Raw genomic sequence first — 21,445 nt, 5'->3', positions numbered from 1 at the left:
TTAAACCACATGAATTAGAAATAATGAAAAAAATGATGAATGTCTAATAGGATTAATCTCCTGAATTTAAAAGGAAATTAAATTGCCTTAGAATATCTTCCTCTACTAATGATATATTTAATTATTGGACCTCCATGTTTCAAAAGTTTCCTACCTCCCTTTGTTATTTATATATTACTGAATGTCTTTTGTTAAAGACTTTTACAAAAACATTAAATATTTACGTACTTTAAAAATTTACACTTTTCCACAGACAGATCTCTAGATAGTAAATAGTATACTTTCTTAGGATTCCACTAGCTCTACTTTGGTTTTTAATTTCCCCAACTAAAATTAGTTATGTTATAACATAATTCACTTGTAATTCTACATTTTTATTAGCACCTTGCATTAAGAAGGAAAACAAGAAAGATTCAAAATCAAGAAGACAGACATTTTGGAAGCACAAGTGTGTTTAGTACATGGTAGTTTTTTGGAAGAGAAGAATTTAGTATGAAATTACAGGGATACAGAGTTTATGACTATTTTTTAATTTTTTAAAGTTTATTTATTTTGAGGTGAGAGAGAGAGAATCTGAGAGAGAGACAGAGAGAGAAAGAGAGAAAGAGAGAGAGAGAGAGAGAGAGAGAGAGAGAGAATCCCAAGCAGGCTCCAGGCTGTCAGCACAGAGCACACCGTGGGGATTGATCTCATGAAATGTGAGATCATGAATTGAGCTGAAACCAAGAGTCAGACGTTTAACTGACTGAGCCACCAGGTTACTCCCAGAGTTTGACTATATTGAAATTGGAGGAAAGTTAAATATGTAAAGCAACTAATTGTGGATTGATGAGTCAGACAAGGGAGAGAGTATAGATATTTGTTTCTATTTGGGGGTATCATAAACAATATTGTGATGATCATCTTGTCATACAATAGGAAATGACCAGATACCAGTTGTCATTGTTTATAAGAAATGGTTTTATTACTGTAGTGTTTTGTAACAAAATTTTTATAACAGTTATGAAGTAGTCTCTGAAGTAGTAATTTAATGTAGAGAGCAAACAAGTTTAAGATTTCTTACATCAAAAATAATATTAGGTAGGGCATTTGGGTGGCTCACTCAGTTAGGCGTCCAATTCTAGTTCAGCTCATGTCATGGTCTCATGGTTTGTAGGATCAAGTCCCACATTGTGCATTTCACTGACAGTGTAGAGCCTGCTTGGGATTCTCTCTCTCTCTCTCTCTCTCTCTCTCTCTCTCTCTCTCTGCTCCTCCATCCCCCCAAATAAATAAGCATTAAAACAGTGATATTACTTGCTAATATTTTTACAAATATCTAAATATTAAGGCATTTTCCTATCCCGTACATCCCACTTCAACACACACACACACACACACACACACTCATTCTCACATAAAACAAATTTTATCTGGTAGTTTGGTTTTCTTGAAGCAGCAGAATTTAAGCAAGTGATTTTTTTCAAGGAAACAACTTTTGCAAAATAAGTGTCTAGAGCCAATACTTGAACTCCATAAGAAGTAACAATAATTTAAAATACTTTCCTCAGTAAGCCTTAAAAATACATTTTAGTTACATCCAAACGATCTGTGAATTGTAAGTCTTTTGATACCAATAACTGTTAGAATTAAGTTGTACAAAGGCAGAGATTTTTATGTTTTCCTCACAAATCTACCAAATGCCCCCAAATTACTTGGCATATAATGAGCATGAAATTAATCATTATATTTCTGTCAGCACCATTTAAGAGCCTGCTTTACCAAAGCTACTAATTTTTTTTTAAAGTATGAAATCCTAAAGTAAGATTTCTTGAAATAATGTATATGGATTTCCACATTTGACAATGGTTCCCATATATATGCTAAGCTCTCCCTCATCATTTTAGAAACTTGTCAGTGATGCAACCAACATTTTACTTGGTCATTTTTTTTGGAACTTAACATGTATAATATTGGGTTTTATTTTATAAACCGATTTAATAGACTAAAGATTTGGATCTATAATGATTCTTCTTGTTAATTGGTCTTTGGAATTAATCATTGGTATTTCTTTTTTTTGTAAATCATCTGAACATGACTTTTCTTAGCTTTCAGAACCTCTCCATGGTCCTTACTTTTTTAGATGTTCTCCATGTGTGCCTTTGAACTTAAGGACTTCATACAATTTTAATGATCATTAGCTAAATATTTCATTCTATGACAGATTCCATATCTTCATCCTACTCAGCCATATCAAGAAAAATTATTATCTCTAACCAATTCTGAAAGAGTTGCATAATACCAACAATGATATTTTAAAAGTTTACTTATAAAACATACAAAAAGAAAAATAAAAAAAACAGAAGCCACCTTATTAACATCACTTGGTCAATTATAGTATTTAACTTTTTAAGAGGTACTTTAAGATTGTAATTTCTGATTGAATGCCCTGTACTTATAAATAACTTAAATCTGTAATATTTTCTAGAATTTTTAACTGAAGTATAACTGACATGAAGTTTTATATTAGTTTCCAGTGTACAACATAGTTATATATTTTTATACATTACAAAATGATCCCATGGTAATTCTAATTACCATCTGTAACCATACAAAGTTACTAAAATTTTATTGACTATATTCCTTATGCTGTATATTACATCCTCATGACTTACTTTATAACTGGAAGTTTGTATCTCTTTATTCTAGTTACCTGTTTCCCCCAGTTCTCAACCCATTCCCACTCTGGTACCAGTAGTTTGTTTCCTATATCTATGAGTCTGTTTCTGTTTTGTTTGTTTTTAGTTTGTGTTTTATATAAGTGAGCTCATATGATAGTTGTCTTTCTTTATCTGATTTATTTCGCTTAGCATTATGCTCTCTAGATCCATCCTTTTTTTTCTTTTCTTTTCTTTCTTTTTTTTTTTTTTTTTGCAAATGGAAAGATTTCAGTCCTTTTATAGCTGAGTAATGTTCTATGGTATATATATATCACATTTTCTTTATACATTTACTCTTAAATAGACAGTGAATAATGCTGCAATAAACATACGGGTACATTTATCTCTTCAAATTAAGATTTTAGCTTTTTTCAGATAAATACCCAGAAGTGGACTTGCTAGATCATACAGTAGTTCTATTTTTAATTTTTTGAGAAAACTCCATACTGTTTTCCATAGTGACTGCATTATGAATGGTATATAAAAGTTCACTTTTCTCCACATTATTGCCATCAGATGTTATTTATTTTTGATGATAGCCAATTTGACAGGTGTGAGGTGGTATCTCATTGTGGTTTTGATTTGCATTTCTCGATAATTAGTGATGTTGAGCACCTTTTCAAGTGCTTATTGGCCATCTTAATGTCTTCTTTGGAAAAAATATCTGTTTAAGTCCTCCTCCCAGTTTTTAGTCAGCTTATTTGTTTATTTATTTTGGTATTAAATTTTTTAAGTTCTTTATATACTTTAGATTTTAACCTTTAATTGGATTTAAGATTTGTAGATATCTTCTCCCATTTTGTAGCTTGCCCTTTCATTTTGTTGACGGTTCCTTTTTCTGTACAAAAGCTTTTTAGTTTGATGTAATCCCATGTGTTTATTTTAGCTTTTGTTATCCTTGCCTGAGGAGACTGGTCCAAAAAAGTATTGCTAAGGCTAATGTCAAAGAACTTACTGCCTATGTTTTCTTTGTAGAGTTTTATGGTTTTATTTTCTTACATTCAAGTCTTTAATCCATTTTGTATATTTTCCAGAAATTAATGTTCTAATCAATTCAGCAACTACTATTCCCACAACCTTAGTACTTTTGTAACCATTTATAAAATAATTTATGTATTAGTTTTGTTTGTTTTCCTAGCAAACAACTGATGACTATAATTAAAATTTCCCAAGATCCTAATTTAAAAAGAGCCAATAGTTTTTATTTATCCTGCTTGGAATTTATTGAGCTCCTGAACCTGTGGGTTTCCTTGTGATGGAATGTAGAAAAAATTTTGTCATGATGTTTTTGAATATTTCCACCCCAATCTCTCTCTTCTCTCTGAGACTAATAGGTGGATGCAGGATATCTTCCTATTAGCTCTCAGGTTATTGAGGTTGTATTCCCTTTTCTTTTCTTCAAACTTTTCCCTCTGTATACTTTAGTGTGGGTTATTTCTATTAACCTGTTTTTCACTGATTCTTGTTCTATTTTGTCCAATATATTTTTATTTTAAACTAATGAATTTTTTATTTCTAGTACTGCATTGTTCAATTCCAGAATTTCTTCATAGCTACTGTCTTGTTTCTCTATTTGTTTCCATTGACAGATTTTTCTCTTGATAACGATTCACATTTTCTCATTTTTCCTCGTTTAATGTTTTATTTTATACTGAACGTTATGAATGATATATCTTAAAGACTAGATATTGCAATTTTCTTCTAAAACCTTTTGAATTTTCTTCTAGCAGGCATTTTAATTACTTGAAGATCACCTTAATTTTTTGGAGGCCTGGATTTAGGCTTTGTTAGGGCTAGTCAGTCTATTAATGGTTTTGCACTTACTCTAGAAAGAAGCCCTTAGCCTACAGACAAGGGCAGCCAGAATATTTATAAAGTCTGAATTTGTTAAGAATTAACTGGGAACTCACGTCCCATGGTGTGGGCAACTGTTAAAATCTCTCTTAAGCTCTTTCAAGGCTTTCAGTTGTTTTCCTCTTGCCTGAACTAGAATAAGAGCATTTTGAGTGATGTGTACATGTAGCTTTTGGACCCCGCCTTCTTTGGCTCTCCACAGTCACACCCAGCACTCATTTCCAGCTGCTCTGGAAGTCAAAAGTCCAACTTCTGATTCCTCCATAGAGATTCAGTAAAACTGCAACTTTCTAATTGAGTTTCTATTCCCTTCCAACCACCCTCCTATATTAAGAGACTGAGGGCCCTCACTATGGGGGTGTCTGAAATCTGACACAGCACCAGTGTCACCAGCACTTTTCTTTCAAAGAGCCCATTCATCAACTTTAGATTCTGCCTCTCTTAAGTCTCTTCCAGTTTTTTTCCCCAGAGTTTTTTATTATTATTATTGAAGACAGTTTATCATAAGCTAGCCTGCCTGTATCAAAGGCCAAAAACATCCCCTTGTAGTCTTTTAATAGTCTTTCTAAATAACTAATATAGTAACATTTAAAACCATGAACTTGTGAAATTTTATTTGTTCTTTAAGATTTGTGACTCTTATGAGGCTATATTTTTGAGGTGTTCCCCTCCGCTACTTGCTATCCTGTTATAACTTCATGTTACTTTTACCTTCTGCCAATATTACATGTAGATATTCTTTTTTAATATTTTTAATGTTTATTTTTGAGAGATAAAGAGAGAGACAGTCATAGAGTGAGAGTGGAGGAAGAGCAGAGAGAAAGGGAGACCACAGAATCCAAAGCAGGCCCCAAGCTCTGAGCTGTTAGCACAGAACCTGACATGGGGCCCGAACCCACTAGCCATGAGATCATGACTTGAGCAGAAGTCAGATACTTAACAAACTGAGCCACCCAGGCACCCCTATACATAGATATTCTTATATATCTCTTTAATTTCTTGTTTTCTGGGCAGTTCTGATTATCTTTAATATCATTCTGTACAAGCAAACAAAATATAATCTTTAAACTTTTTTGGTTTTTTTTTTTTTTTTTTTTTTTTTTAGGCCAGAAAAGCAGTTCACCAAGAGTTACCATTTTAGGATGATGTATTCAGAGTAGAAAATTCCAGCGTTCCAAGGATATTGGTGCACCCTATCAGCAGTATCATAATGGGGACAAAAGGTGGGGATGGGTTAATGACCCTAGACTTAAAGGCTATGTTTACCTGAAGGCATCTCAAAATCAGCAAGCACTTTAATAATCTCTTATGCCTACCCATTACTACTTAGAATATGTCCATTGAGTTAGATTTGGAAATGTACTGAGGGAATCCCAGTATTTGCAATGGTAGCTCAACAGAAAATTTAGCTTTTTTTTTTTTTCTTTTTACCATACGTCTCTCCCATTGCCACATATTATATTTTTCACTGTAGGCCAATGTTATCTAAACTATACACTGGGGAGAAATGTCCCATAATGTATTTCATCAAAAAAAAAAAGAGGCATACTGGAGTACCTGGGTGGCTCAGTCAATTAAACATCCAACTTCAGCTCAAGTTATAATCTCATGGTTCATGAGTTCGAGTCCTGCATCAGGCTCTCTGCTGACAACTTGGAGCCTGAAGACTGCTTCAGATTCTGTGTCTCTTCCCCTCTCTCTGCCTCACCCCTGCTTGCACCCTGTCTCTCTCCATCTCTCAAAAATGAATAAATGTTAAAAATTTAAAAAAAAATGGAAGCATATGGCATACCATTCTTGGTAGGCTCCAAGTTAGGTAACTCCTAAGTTAAAATAGCCTTTTAAAAAGTGAAATATTTTTAATTATAAAAATAAGTAATCCAACACAAACATACACACACTTAAATCTGATTGTCAGGTTTCCCAAAATTAGTTTCACTGAGGAATTATTTTTTATTATTATAGTTCTCTCATTTCTTCCTGCTGTTGTACAAAATTATTTTGTATGTCTTTATTAAATTCAGATTAATCTTAGTCCTTCCATGTAACTTTACCAGTTGCCTTCTATTCATTCTTTATTGCTCTATAAGCTAATTAGATACTCACATGGAAATTTAAAACCCTTTATTTAATAACTGAATAACTGTATTAATCTTTACTTATCCTATAATGAAGTTTATTAATTAAGGGTGTTCAAGAGCTGCTTCCATTCTTTTGCTTACTTATCTAAATACTTGAGGATCCATATACTTAGAAAATTTCACTTTCTTTCCTTTAAACTACAGTTCATACTCAGTCTCTTATAAGATATTACCTTAAATTTTCTAAAACCATTTGATATTTAATATTTAAAATTTTGCTAATATAAATTAGTACCTATGTGTGGCATGTCTATTTAATTATTTCATGTAATAATCTTCTAAAAGGAAAAAGAATTTGCCATTTTTCTCCCATACAGTACTTGTTGCTTATGACCCCTGTATTTCATTAGCAAATCATGGAAAGTGAAGTTTTTACTACTTTTACATCTATAGTATGCCAGGTTTATCTGTCATAACTTTGAAAAGGTTTCTCTTAGACTGTGTTTTTGTTTAGCATCAAACTTTTCCTTGGTTCAGCTTTTTGGGTAATTTTTTTTTTTTTCATAGTTTGCTCTTTTCAATTTTGAATTCTTCTTGCTTATGCAAAGTGCCAAACTGTTAGCCAGGAATTTGTGAAAATCAAACTAATTTTATTATTGTTGTGTGTTTTAACTTTGAAACCCTCAAATTTAAAAGATATATTTATTTATTTATTTTTATTTTTTATTTTTTTAATATTTGATGTGGTTTTAATCAAAGCTATAAATCATATCACCATGTAGAGAAGTTGTCTAAATTTCTTTTAGGTTTTTTTTCCTATTTTTTTTTTACAAATAGTTTATTGTCAAATTAGTTTCCACATAACACCTAGTGCTCATCCCCACAAGTGCCCTCCTCCATGCCCATTCCCCCTCCCCCCCACATCCATGAATCCTCAGTTTTTGTCAGCATTCAAGAGTCTCTCATGGTTTGCCTCTCTCCCTTTCCCCCACCATTTCCCCCCTTCTTCTCCCCCTTGTTCCTCCGTCAAGTTCCTCCTAATCCTCCTATACGTGCAAACATATGATATTTGTCCTTCTCTGCCTGACTTATTTCGCTCAGCATAACACCCTCAAGGTCCATCCATGTTGCTACACATGGCCAGATTTCATTGTTTCTCATTGCCATGTAGTATTCCATGGTATAGATAAACCACATCTTCTTGATCCATTCATCTGTTGATGGACACTTAGGCTCTTTCCATGTTTTAGCTATTGTGGAGAGTGCTGCTATGAACATTGGGGTCCATGTGCTCCTATGCATCAGCATTTCTGTATCCCTTGGGTAAATTCCTAGCAGTGCTATTGCTGGGTCATAGGGGAGTTCTATTGTTAGTTTCCTGAGGAACCTCCACACTGTTTTCCAGAGGGGCTGTACCAGTTTACATTCCCACCAACAGTGTAGGAGGGTGCCCGTTTCTCCACATCCTCGCCAGCATCTAGAGTTCTCTGATTTGCTCATTTTAGCCACTCTGACTGGCGTGAGGTGGTATCTCAGTGTGGTTTTGATTTGTATTTCCCTGATGAGGAGGGATGCTGAGCATCGTTTCATGTGTCTGTTGGCCATCTGGATGTCCTCTTAAAAGATATATTTAAGCTGAATACTTTATGAACACAAGAACTCTGTGAACTCTTAGTTTTGTAGATATCTTGGAAGGATTTCATTTACTTATGTTATAGCTGATCTTAAAGACAACACAGTTTCTATTTTGTAGGCTTTTTGTCACAGCAAGTTGTCTCTGAGCACACCTTCAGTGCTGCAGGTTTTCTTATTGTTCATAATCAGGTGTTCTGATTATACATGATTTTCTTTAAGTCTTTGCAATATTGTATTGGTGAACACCTTCACCTTTGAAGTTTCTGTCATTAAATCATAGGTGGCCCATCTGGTATTTTACTGTTCCTGCTGAAATAAGTTAAATCGAGCCTCTGTATCAAAATTTGAAATATATTTTCCTGTTTCAATGAGTTTTTTTTCCCACAGGGAGAAATAAATTTGCACGTAGTTAAGCCACAAAGAGAGATGTTTATAAGTAGACTATTGTGATTTTTAACTTAAATTTAAGTCACAGGAGACAGTATTAATTTCTATCAGATTTTCCTTCCATGAAGCTTTTGTCTTTATTTTTGTTTTTAGAGTATATTCTTAAAGATTAATTCTAATTTTATTCTGTCATTTTCTTAAAGAAATTATATTAACACATTTGAGTTTTATTAGCTTAGTTGTAAATTATTTTTTTACGTTTTTACGTTTTTTTATGTTTTTTAGAGTCAGTTTTTCATCATGCCTTGCTATTTTTGAACTGTGCTTTGAAATAACCAAATACAGATTCCTAGAATAATCCAAAATATATAAATTTCAAGCAGAATAGACATTTCTACTGATAATTGTGTTTCATTAAGCAAACTACATATTGTGTAACTATAGTTTCACTATATGTATAACTATGTCACAATCATATGGTAAGTGGATATAAGAATATTTGTAAAAATTAACTTATTGTATTTATATTAATTTACAATGTTTTCTAGTATTAGTGAGGTTTAAATAGTTATAAATTTAAGAGTGTGTAAGTGGGAAGGCAAATGACATTGAAATAAGCATTAACAAATTAAATACCATAAAACAATTAGATAATTCAAATGTCTTTTTCCTAAAGGATTATCAATCCTGAATATGAAAACATCAGCTAGAAAATAAAACCTTTATTTATCAATTTATTCGTTTTTAAAATATTTATTTTGAGAGAGAGAGATTGAGAGATTAAGAGAGAGCAAGAGAGAAATCCCATGCAGGCTCTGCACTGTCAGCACAGAGACTGACATGGGGCTCAGTCACATGCACCACAAGATTGGAGCTGAAATCAAGAGTCAGATGCTTAACTGACTAAGCCACCCAGGTGCCCCCACAAAAATACTTTATTTTTATTTTCTTATTTTTATAAAGTTTATTTTGAGAGAGAGAGCGCACAAGTAGGGGAGAGGCAGAGAGAATCCCAAGCAGACTCTGCACTGTCAGTATTGAGCCCCATGTGGGGTCAAAACCATGAACCTCGAGATCATGATCTTAGTCAGAGTCAGAGGCTTAACCAACTGAGCCACCCAGGTGCTTCTCCCCAAATCCTTTAAATATGATAGCTTTAGATATTTTATTTGCTTTTAACATTATAAAAGTCTTCTCCATTACTTGTTTTTTCAGTATACAAGCCCTGTAAAAAATGGTGATACTGTTTAAAATTTATATCCACTTTCTATCATACTACAGAAATTCAGATAATGTTGGCTTTCTAATATCCATCCAAGTCTTGTAAAGTTTAAATAATCCAGTAACATTGAGTATTTAGATTAATGGTTACTGTTTTAGCAACCTCTCTTCTTTAAATATTTATTACTATGTTCGTTTTCACTAAACGGGAAGATAATACTCACACTGACAACATTTTTATGGATTTTAGGAAACAACTATAACTAAATAATCAATAGTTTTACTACGTGTCAGGCAGTTAATACTGGGGAGGAATCAAATCAAAATATATTTTTCATACTGTAACTAATTATGCTGATCATATCAACAAATTAAAGATGATATATATCTGCCAATATACAATCTTACCTTTTTCATTCAATCATTAGAAGTGTAATTGGTGAGACTTTCATTTTTTATAAACAGAAATATATAACTATTTCATATATATGTGACATATATATGTAAAATTATTAGTACACATGCAAATAATTTTTATTTATCCTCATTAAACAATGCATTCATTTTTTTCTGGACTGTATGAGACCATATACTATTTAAATAATTTTGAAAATCTAGCTTATAAATATAAGATATCAAAAGTTTTATATTGTCCTAAAGCATCATATTTCATTTTTTATAAAGGAAATCACCCTAAAAAGTTCAGTTTTTCTTAGAAATAATTTTTATGTGTGTGTAGTTCTAAGGATGTTTCTGATCTGACTCACACAAGCATAATTTCAAATATAGCCTGATTTGAATTAATACAATGTTTTATATTTTTCTGGAGGATATTGTTAATTTTACATGGGAGGACTCATTAGTGAAAATGAATACGTGTGTCATACCATATAACACCTTCACCATGCAAAGTTGCTAAAACAGTATGGAAAAAAACCTCATAAGGAAAATTTGATATAGCTTTCCTATGCTTTTCCAGACCTATTTCCAACACTGCTAAAAGGGGGGAAAATTCGAGAAGGCACTGAAGAGACCACCTCACCAGACCCTGATGTTACTTCTCCTCTGGATGTACATGCCGCAGCTCCATAGGAGCCAGGTTGGAAAAGTTTCTAGGAAAACAGCGTATTCCTTAATAACATATATTTTTAAGTAGAAAGATTTTTTTTTCCTATTTGGCAGTTTCTCTTTTTAGGCCCCAGAGTTAAGTACATGAAAAAGTCTATACTTTTAGTTTGAACTTAACATTTATTTCTTTATTTTTAAAAAATATATATCAGTGGAAAACGTCTGGCTTCTCAAAAATATTTTTGAAGTGTAATGGTTTTAAAGCATGCAAAAAATAGCTACTTAAAAACATTATGGTTCTGTTTTATATGTAGTATAAAAAATATATAGCTGTTATTAATCCAATATTAGAGTTTGGAGTTAAATTATTAAAAAAAAAGTATATCAACTTTTTCAAGCACTTCTGTATATACTACATCAATTGCAGTAGATAGTTTCTATAATACTCTTTTTTCTATACCTTGAGCTCAATATATATTATCGCTCTTGATGCTAAGTGAAAGTTTAAAAGTAATTAAATATTCATATAATGTTGTTAGTTCTCTCTGCCTGGGTGGATTCTGGAGATACAGGTCAGCGAATTAGCAAAATGACCATAAAAGGGCATTTTTTAATAAGAATAATCTCAGAACCTAAATTTCAGATTTTGTATATTTTAAAATATAATCTGTACTCAGGTTATTGAAATGCAGTTGCAATAAAGAAGGAAGAAAGCAATTCCCAGAATAGAGGTTGCACATTGTAATTGTAACTGATGTATTTTTTAAAAAAACAGTCAATTGCTTCTTGGCCTTTTGGCTAAAGCAAATGTAGTATTTGTTCTTTTCAGCTTAATATCTGATATGTTCTCTATCTGAGGATAATATGTTAAATGAATCTTTTGAACAGGGAGGGGATAGTAGTTTGCTCCATCCACTCCTGTGCATTAGTACTTTCAGTACTTCCAGGAATGGTGCATCTCTATTACACACACACACACACACACACACACACACACACACACACCACATTCAAGACTTTTTAAAGATATAGTCACCTAGTAATAAAAAACATGTTAATGAAGAATGAAAAATGTAATTTAACAATGGGAACATAATAAATGAGGTTAATTTTTAAATAAAAGATCTAAGAAAAGCAATGGGTTATACCACTGATAGTTTAATTCTGAAATAAGTGCACAAAAAGTAGGAATTATCTTTGCGTGTGTAAGAGCTGATGTTACAAGGGTATATGTCTACATGTCTACTTAATCCAAGCGTGGTACTTCTAAAGTTTAAGACATCTTTCTAATTGTTTATAATTCTCTTGCCAACTTTTTCACAGAAAAATATACAGTAATCTATACTTGGTTTATAGCCTTCATCTCATTTGCCTTGTATTATTATTTCAGGGGATTTTGTTTTGTTGCTCTTGTTCTTCTTTCCCTAGTATTCAGTTGTAAACCCTTTAATAGAAGTGATCATGTGTCAATGTATCATTATGTTTCTGTCACCTATGAAGTCAGATAAATGTATTTTAAAATATTAATTACATAGCAAGTTTGCTGTAGAACTAAATGTACAAAGTCAAACATTAAAGAAATACTTGGCCTAAAAATATGCTTTATATATAAAACAGGCTATTGTCTCGTAATACCTTGGGTTTATTAATATCAGAATCATTTATAGTCCATCTTCCTAGAAACTGTAAAGCAACTTTAGCATATGTGGATACTGTCTTTTCTTAATGGCCTAACAGATTGTTATTTTGGACAGATTTGAATGGTGGTCCAAATCATATTTTTAAAAATTCTAACGTTTTTGTGTTGCATTTAATAAATACTCAAAGAGAATGAAGTGTTTAGTTATCAGCCGACAAAAGTTAACTAATAATAAAAATAACCCCTAAAGTAAGGAATAACGTAAACTCTAAAATAAGGAAAAACATAGGGTCATTTTATTTTTTTAAATATTTTTATTTAGTTTTGAGAGAGAGAAAGAGACATAGCATGAGTGAGGGAGGGGCAGAGAGAGAGGAAGACAGAATCCAAAGCAGGCTTCAGGCTCTGAGCTGTCAGTACAGAGCCCAATGCGGAGCTCAAAACCACAAACTGTAAGATCATGACCTGAGCCAGAATTGGATGCTTAACCCACTGAGCCATCCAGGTGCCCTGGGTTCTTTATTTTTTATGATGAGAGCATCATTGTCAAATTTAGCTGCTCTAACTTCTGTATAGTATGGATCAGCAAAACTGTAAAGAGACAGCAATTGTTAAGAGAAAAATGGAGCAACGAACAGAATTTTCTAACAGATTGAGATAGAGAAAAAACCTTAATTAATCTTACTAATCAATAAATAATNTTTGGAGATGAAAGGTGAGCTAGCAATCTTCATTTTTCTGGAAAATAAAGTGTAAAAATTAACTATTAACATAAAGGAGATAACAAAGAAATTGAATTTAAGATTTTGGGAATTATCATCAAAATATAAGAAAGGTAAATTACGCAATTCAAGATATATATTCTCTATTATTAGTATTAATCTAATGGCTCATCACATGTAATTATATTATATATATTACCGTATACATATGCTGCCATATGTTCATCCCCTTCAGCTACTATATACTTGTCTAAAAATTCTTTGAACAATTATTTATATATTGTCTCATTACTCCTCCATGAAAGATCTGTCTGCATCCCCGATCTTTTCACAAAACCATCCCAGTTTGACTTTTGTCCGACTGTTCTGCAAAACAACTCCTCAAGATCATCTGTAATGCTCACATCGTCAAATTTAGAAGTCAATTTTTAGCCTTTGTCTTACCTGAGCTATCAACAGCTGTAATCATATATAATAGTTACCACTTTTTGAAACAATTATATCAGTTGGTTTCTATAACATCACTTTTTTTTTCTTTTCTTATATTTTCTATTTCCTTGGCTAATTTCTCCTCCAGGCTTATAATTTTACTCTTATATTGCCATTTAGTCTCTATGTGGTTTTACTTAGCCTTAAGACATTGTATCAACTAAATGTTGAATTTATATTCCAGCCTAGATTTCTCCTCTGAACTCAGATGTGTGCATCCAGAATTGTACCTGCTGAACTTGGATGTCTATTGGCATCTTATATAACATATACGAATCTAAACTCCTTATTACCCACCTCTTCCTGTTTTTTCCACAGTAATCACTGTTTCATAAAAGGGAGATCCAGCATTCCAATAACTAAGCAAAAACTTGGGAGTTATATTTGACTTCACATTTTTCTCAAACTTTATAATGGGTTAAACAGCAAATTTCTGTGGCTGTCCTTAATAAATAGATACAGATTTTTTTCTTTTAAAACAAATTTTTAATTTTATTTATTTTTAAGTTTATATTTACATTCCAGTTAGTTAACATACAATGTAATATTAGTTTCACGTGCACAATATAGTGATTCAACACTTCCATACAACACCCCATCTCATCACAAGTGCACTCCTTAATCCTCATCACCTATTTAACCCATCTGCCAACACACCTCCCCTCTGGTAACCATCAGTTTATTTCCTATAGTTAAGAATCTGTTTCTTAATTGCCTTTTAAAACCATTATTGTAACCACTCTAGTCCATGATACCATCACCCTTCCCTTGGATTAGTAGAATAGCCAGCCCTAAGTAGATTTTGTAATTCCATATATACCATGCCCCCTAAGAATCTATTTTACTTTATAGACCTGTGTTGTACAGTATGGAGCCCCAGAGCTGATGGGTTCCCTGAAATGAAATAGTCTTTGCTTGCCCTAATTTGTTTGAATTGTATATGTGGACAAATTGAATGAGCAGCTAATTTGCATATGACTAAGGCTAATGAAGGTTGTGTAAGCCAGGTATTGGACTTAGGAAAGGTTTTCAACTTATCCTAATAAGTAGCATTAGAATATTAGAATATTTTAATAAAAAATTAAAATATAGATCTGTATGGCTGTCAGAGCACTTAACAATTACATATTCAGTTGTTTCATCTAAAATAACTACAATAATGTTTCCTAAACTTTATAGATTTTTGAGTGTTAAATTAAAAAAATGTAAAAATCACTTAGTTCAGCACCAAGCTCTACTTACAGATTTGTATCTATAAATGATGAAAAATATATAAATCTATAATTACTGACAACATTGATAGATTTAAATTGAGAACTTTAAGCATATCTTAAAGGCTGCAGAAAAGTGAAGGAGAGCAAATTTGCAGTTAATAAAACCATTATGATTCTGATGCCCAGGAAATAATAGAACTTTCCAATATATATGTGGAAAAAGGGAAATATGGCAATTTAATAAATCAAGTTTTTCTCAATAAAATTCTTCATGTAATTAAAAAAATGGAAATCTATACATGTTTTAGATAGATTATTTTTTCCAAAATGTTATTTAAAAATAAGTATGAGGGCATAAATTGGGATTTTCATTTGTACTTTTATAAAATATACTTTGTATGTTTCTTAAAATAGCATACCCATTTAAGAATTAGATTATTTTATAGATCAATTGCTTTTGTATGTAGTTTATATGCTTGGTATGACCTGTAAGCCATCTAGGACATTTTCTGTTATTGCTTGTCAACTACCACACAAAAGAAACTAAAAACATTTTTTTACTGTTTATTTATTTTGAGAGAGAGAGAGAGAGAATGAGAGCACACAGAAGAGGAGGGGCAGAGAGAGATGGAGAGAGAGAATCCCAAGCAGGCTTCAGACTGTCAGAGCAGAGCCCCACACGGGGCTTAATCCACAGACTAGTCTGATGCTTAACTGACTGAGCCACCCAGACGCAATGAAACTAAAATTTTTTGTGACTACTCAGTCTGTATTCAGACAGTTCATATTTGACTTTGATGCAATTTTAGATATTTTGGATATTCTAAAATATATTTCAAGTATTAGGGATCAGTATACTCTTTAATCTGTAGGAAACTGTAGCAAATCAGTAAGATTTTACTTTATGTTACTTTGCTAAGGTTAAATATCTAACCTTAGAAGAGGTTAGATATTTTAAAAATCAATTAATTTTAAGAAAAAGTCAAGAAGCATTTGACATGTAATTACATTTTAATAAAGATTAATTAAATGAAATAATTTTATGTTATAATATAAATTTATAGTGGAAGAAAGTATTAATATCTGGTTAGTCATATTTTCTCTGTCTCCAGATAGCCTCTTTATATCACAGATTCAAGGAATTTTTAGTATATGCCAGATCCAAGAAAATGAGAATCTAGCCAGTACATGATTGTTGAGATAGCTTACTGGGTACTAATTACCAATCTAATTACCAATATTGATACATTAGGGGATTAGAGCAAGGTGTAAAATCTGCAGGAGCCCCGGACCTGATTGGTTTTCTGAAACTAGGTTGTCTTCACACACCCTGCAGTGCCTCTTATGACTGTGTGTTGTAAATTCTGAGTGAGTAGGACATTTGGAGGCCATGCTATGCTCTTGACTATTGCTGTACATGAAACTTTGGTGTTGGATTAATATGCCTGTTGCACTTGATTATTAATTCAAAACCAAGAACACTGCTGTTTATTTATAGGTATATACCAGGTCCAAGGTAAATGATAATCTGGCCAAGTTACTGATTAACAGAGTAGGAGTTGTAGGTGGCTTTTCACTTCTTTTAAGTATAATTATAGAATTTAACTAAAATCATTAAAGTTAAAATGATAATAAACAGAAGTAACTACTGGTAATAAATGATATGAAATATATAGAAGTAATATAGTTAATGAGAAGGTGGGCTATGGATTAAAAGCTCTGCTCCATTATTTATTGTGTAATTTTGGGGCTATTACATAACTACTCTATGCCTCTGTTTCTATACAGTAAGGTTTTGTTAATAATAACTAAAGACTTCATGGGATTGTTTTGAGAATTAAATGATTAAATTAAGCTAAATACTAAATAGTATTATCTCTTAGTAGCACATGATATTAAACCTCTGTAATTATTGGGATTATAAGAGAATGATAATAGGATTAAAATAGGTAACAATTTTAATGACTAAAGAACATTAAAGAGGAAGGAAAGAGGCATGAGGTGAATTTACTCCTGCAAATACAATTTTACTCTATGCATATACAATTTTAAACTGTATTTCTTTCCTTTCTCTCCCTACTATTTAAATATCTGTTTTTAGTTCTTTCTCCTCCATTTTTCTTCTACTGCTTAAACTTACTTCCTCTAGGACACCTGATTTGTGGCTACCATAATCATAGAAAGCTAGATATTAATCAAAATATTTTCTACTGCCCTGAAGTTTTATGAGCCCCATCCCATAATCCACATTGACTACTGGAAATTCAAGTCAACATTAAATGCTTTATATCCACAAATTTAATGGTCTTAACATTAAAATATTTGTGTCCTATACCTCTAAAATAATGTCCATTTCACTCAGTGTTTTTTAATGAATAAAGTTCTTGGCTGACCTCAGTTTTATTTTATTTATTTTTATAAAAATTTTTTGTTGTTTATTTATTTTTGGAGAGACAGAGACAGAGCCTGAGCCCTAAAAGGGGGAGGGGCAGAGAGAGAGGGAGACAGAATCCGAAGTAGGTTCCAGGCTCTGAGCTGTCAGCACAGGACTCAAACTCATGAACCACAAAATCATGACATGAGCCCGATGTCAGATGCTTAACTGGCTGAGCCACCTAGGTGCCTCTAGGCTGACCTCAGTTTTAAAGCCTTCAGTGACTTTCCATTATCTAAAGTTACTGTATTTAACAGGCTCTGTAGGTTCTTGGAAACTTAGTGTGCACCTAACTTCCAGCTTCATCTTTCTTTCCAACAACATTATTTCTAACCACAGTGGCCATTTTAGAGCCCTGTGGGTATAATTTCTCATGTGCTTCTTTCTACCTACTAGGGGTTCTCTTATTTTCTAGTTCTTGGTCGGCTAAAACTTCTCATTCCCCAGTTCAAATACTGTTACCATGTCTGGTCGGTGAAGCCTAGGATTTCTTAGGCAAGAATTAGTCATTGTTGACCCTAGGCTCCCATAGTATCTTGTACAGAATGCTAGTGTAACCCTTAATACCCTTGCTGTTTTGAGAGTTCCTGAGTTGTGGCTTTCTCCCTTATGAACTTGCAATTCTGTGAAGTCAAAGACTGTGCCTTTTTCTCAGTTGTAATATATTGTTTATGAAAAAATCACTTTGGTAATTGGATTTTTAAAATTGAAAAAACTGAAAACTAAAAGTGAAACAGAAACAAGTAATCATTATTCATGAGAAAGAATCTTTCAAAGACACACTTATTCCTTAATAGCTTAATTATTTGTCGATTCTCAAGCCTCCTGATTCTATGACATAATTTTGAGTATTACATTAGCATATATGCCCAACTTCAACTTTATTCACTTTTCATTACTTTACATATCTATATTGCTGTACATATCACATTTGCTGTTCTTCATCATGATATATTATTTTATACCAATATCTATAATTTCCACCTAGTTCTTCATCATTAAACATTGAAATATTTTCTATTGGAATTAGTGATGTAAGAGAGGTGGTATTGCCTGATTACAATTTTCTTAGAATTACCCTACATTTATTTTTTATTCTTTTTACTGTTCTTTGGTTATTAAATGTATTTTTCATTTATATTTAGTTAAGAACTGATACTAAGTGTTGGTAGTGACATTATGATAGTGAAAAATAATTAATTTCTTATTCATTAATTGCTTCATTGTTGCAGATCTCATTTTCAAGCAAAAATAACTAATACTTTTGTATCTTACATTACTTTTTACCTATGATTTGTTGTAACTTTTTATTCTAATATACTTTGTCTCATATTCATGATGTAAAAAATTGAAATATGCCTTTTTTAGTATTATTATCTTTTATTTTAGTGAAGATAAACTTGATAAATCAATACTATTTACAAAGTACTCATTACTAACTACTCAGTTATTAATACCTCCTAGTAGAATAGTAAACAATTCTTAGCTGAAAGAATTCAGATATTTAAGACAATATCAGACATCGGGATTCTTATCATTTAATAGATTATAAACTCAATAGATCATCATTATCACTGTCATAATTCTATTTTACGTTGTATCTCATAGTTTATCATATATCTTAAGTTATGGAAATATAAGATCCTCATATATACCCTGTGAAATCATATTTTGTTCTTTATTGTATAGACATAGAATTTGAGTTTAGGTAAGTTTAAGTAACTAATTTAAATTTATTCAAATCAATGTGTTAAAGCCATGGGTTAAAATCCTATGTTTTGGTGGAAATCTCCAGTTTATATCATAGACTCATTCCTTTATTTATAAAGACAGTAAACTGTGCACTGAGTACATTATAAATGCAAACTTGATATCATAGTCCATGCATTTATAGCGTTTTAGAAAAAGAGATCTCTATGACCTGAGGTGGTCATGAAAAGTAGCATGGTCTCTGGAGTAGAAGGAAGATAGGAATTAAAGAGTAGAGTTGACTTGCTATTTCCTAGCAACCTAGGAACCTGTGGTTTACATGGTTTGAGCTCAAGGCAGAAAAGGTAGATAGCCCTAATCCTGGAAGCTAGGGTTTTCAGAAAACTTAATCTTTTTTATTACCCAAGCTGAGTACTTGTTCCCATTCTTTCACACTATACCAGGAATAGACTGTCATCATTTAGAATCCTCTCATAACCCCCTCCAGACATGAAGGTGAGCTAGTTATGGATGGAGCCTTAGTTGAATAGCCTGCTAAGCACCGCTGAGCACAGTGACTAGTACATAATAGATATGTTTTCTAAACTTACTTTCTATTTAGTATCAGGGTCAGTATTTGAATTCAGGATTTTCTGGATTTCCTATAGCCTATGTTTTTCCACCATACCATGTAACTTAGGTTTGCCATGCTTTGTTGTATGCCAACCAAATATTTAATTTTTTAACAAGAAATAACATTTGGTAATTCATTTAGTATTTATATCATTGAAAAATAAAGTACAATATTTGCATTTCAAATTATTAAATTACTATTATTTATAATTGTAAAGTTGTATTTGTAAATAATTTAGTATTTATATTATTGAAAATTATAAGTAAATTATCAGAACTATAGTCACCTCTAATTTTAAGACTCATGTTAGCATCTCTCCTTTCACTACAAAAACAATTTTAAAATTGCTCTAAATATTATAGAAATTATACATGTTAGCAATAAAATACTCAAATAATATCAAAATCCAAGAAGTAAAATGTGAAGTTTTTCTTAGAACTAAATACTATTAAAACTTAGTTGTTGATGCAAAATGAACAAACGTTTTAAAATCTCTTTTAAAAAATGGAAGAAAGTTTTGTTTGAACCCAAGTCAGGGCAGCTGTCTGGACACAATTTTCACAAATAAGAGACTGCTCCCTTAAGGTAACATTTGGTGTAGAGCTATATACATGTTTTTACATTAAAACTTACAAATTATTAGATAAAGAACTAGTTCAGAAATTTGCAGACCTTAAGTTTCTACTGTGTTCAGGGCTATATGATTCTAATCTTGTGGGAACCAGGGAAGTCTCTTACTTTTTATCTTTTGTATTCAGAATGCTCCTTTTGGTTATTTTCTTTAAGCACATGCACTTGGGGCAGAAATAGAGCCTATGCTTTGAGGTTTCATGGAGTCATTTTGACCTTGCTAAATGTTAAAGTATAGCTTCCCAGGGAGCCCAGGAGCAGGGCCCACAAAGAGTAAAAGTTGAAAATTCCCTTTATAAGTATATATCTTTTCAGGCCTTAAAAAAAATCATCCAGTTCCTCACAGTTTTATGCAGATTTCTTTGCTCTTGCTTGATAATATCATGGGCAACCTTTGATATCAGCATGTGTTGATAGATCTCATACTTGTCATTCCCATTCTCTTATACCTCATCCCATATCCAAATCATTAGCAGCCTATGAACCTATCAGGTCAGCCTTAAAAGATACCTAGTATCATTACATTTACTGCTGCTATTTTAATCTAGATGCTATTTTAATCTCCTCTCACTTGAACTATTTCAATAGCATATTCACTGATACTCCTTCTTCACTTGCCTTCTGCAGACTATTATCCATACAACAACCAGAATGACCCACTTAAAATGTAAGCCAGATCTCATCATTGCTCATGACAAAACCTTCCAGTCATTTGAAATCTTATTAAGAGGGAAAGTCAAAATCCTCTATAGCTGCTTGAATATTAGTGGTCTTTCTTCTCAGCTATCTCTTTGAATTTGTTTCTTACCACTCCTTCCCTTGCTCACTGAACTCTAGTCACACTGGCCCCTTGCTGTTTCTCAAATAAGTTCTTCCTCCCAACTCATGCTATTTGATCTATTTTCTCTTCCTTTAATGCTCTTCCCCCATATTTCTTCTTCTCTTGCCCCCTCAGTTAAGTTTCAGATATCAGTTGGTTATTTTCTATAAAAGAAAATCTTTCTTGTTCACTCACTGTCCCCTTACCTTACTTCACTTTTTTTCTTTGT

The 21,445-nt window shown here is 32.2% G+C and overlaps 1 protein-coding gene and 1 non-coding gene across 4 annotated transcripts in view; both read left to right on the top strand.

The window, feature by feature from the left end:
* The window catches only part of LOC144240513 (ephrin type-A receptor 6), an 877,144-nt gene that overhangs the window by 126,041 nt on the left and 729,658 nt on the right, over positions 1–21,445 (top strand). The window lies entirely within an intron of this gene.
* LOC144240603 (U2 spliceosomal RNA) lies at positions 11,724–11,909 on the top strand. The gene has a single exon (XR_013337774.1). It is a non-coding gene; the product is annotated as a U2 spliceosomal RNA (small nuclear RNA).

This window comes from Crocuta crocuta, unplaced genomic scaffold, assembly GCF_008692635.1.
Source record: "Crocuta crocuta isolate KB4526 unplaced genomic scaffold, BGI_CrCroc_1.0 scaffold6, whole genome shotgun sequence".
Taxonomy (NCBI): domain Eukaryota; kingdom Metazoa; phylum Chordata; class Mammalia; order Carnivora; family Hyaenidae; genus Crocuta; species Crocuta crocuta.
This window is presented reverse-complemented; position numbering and strand designations above follow the sequence as displayed.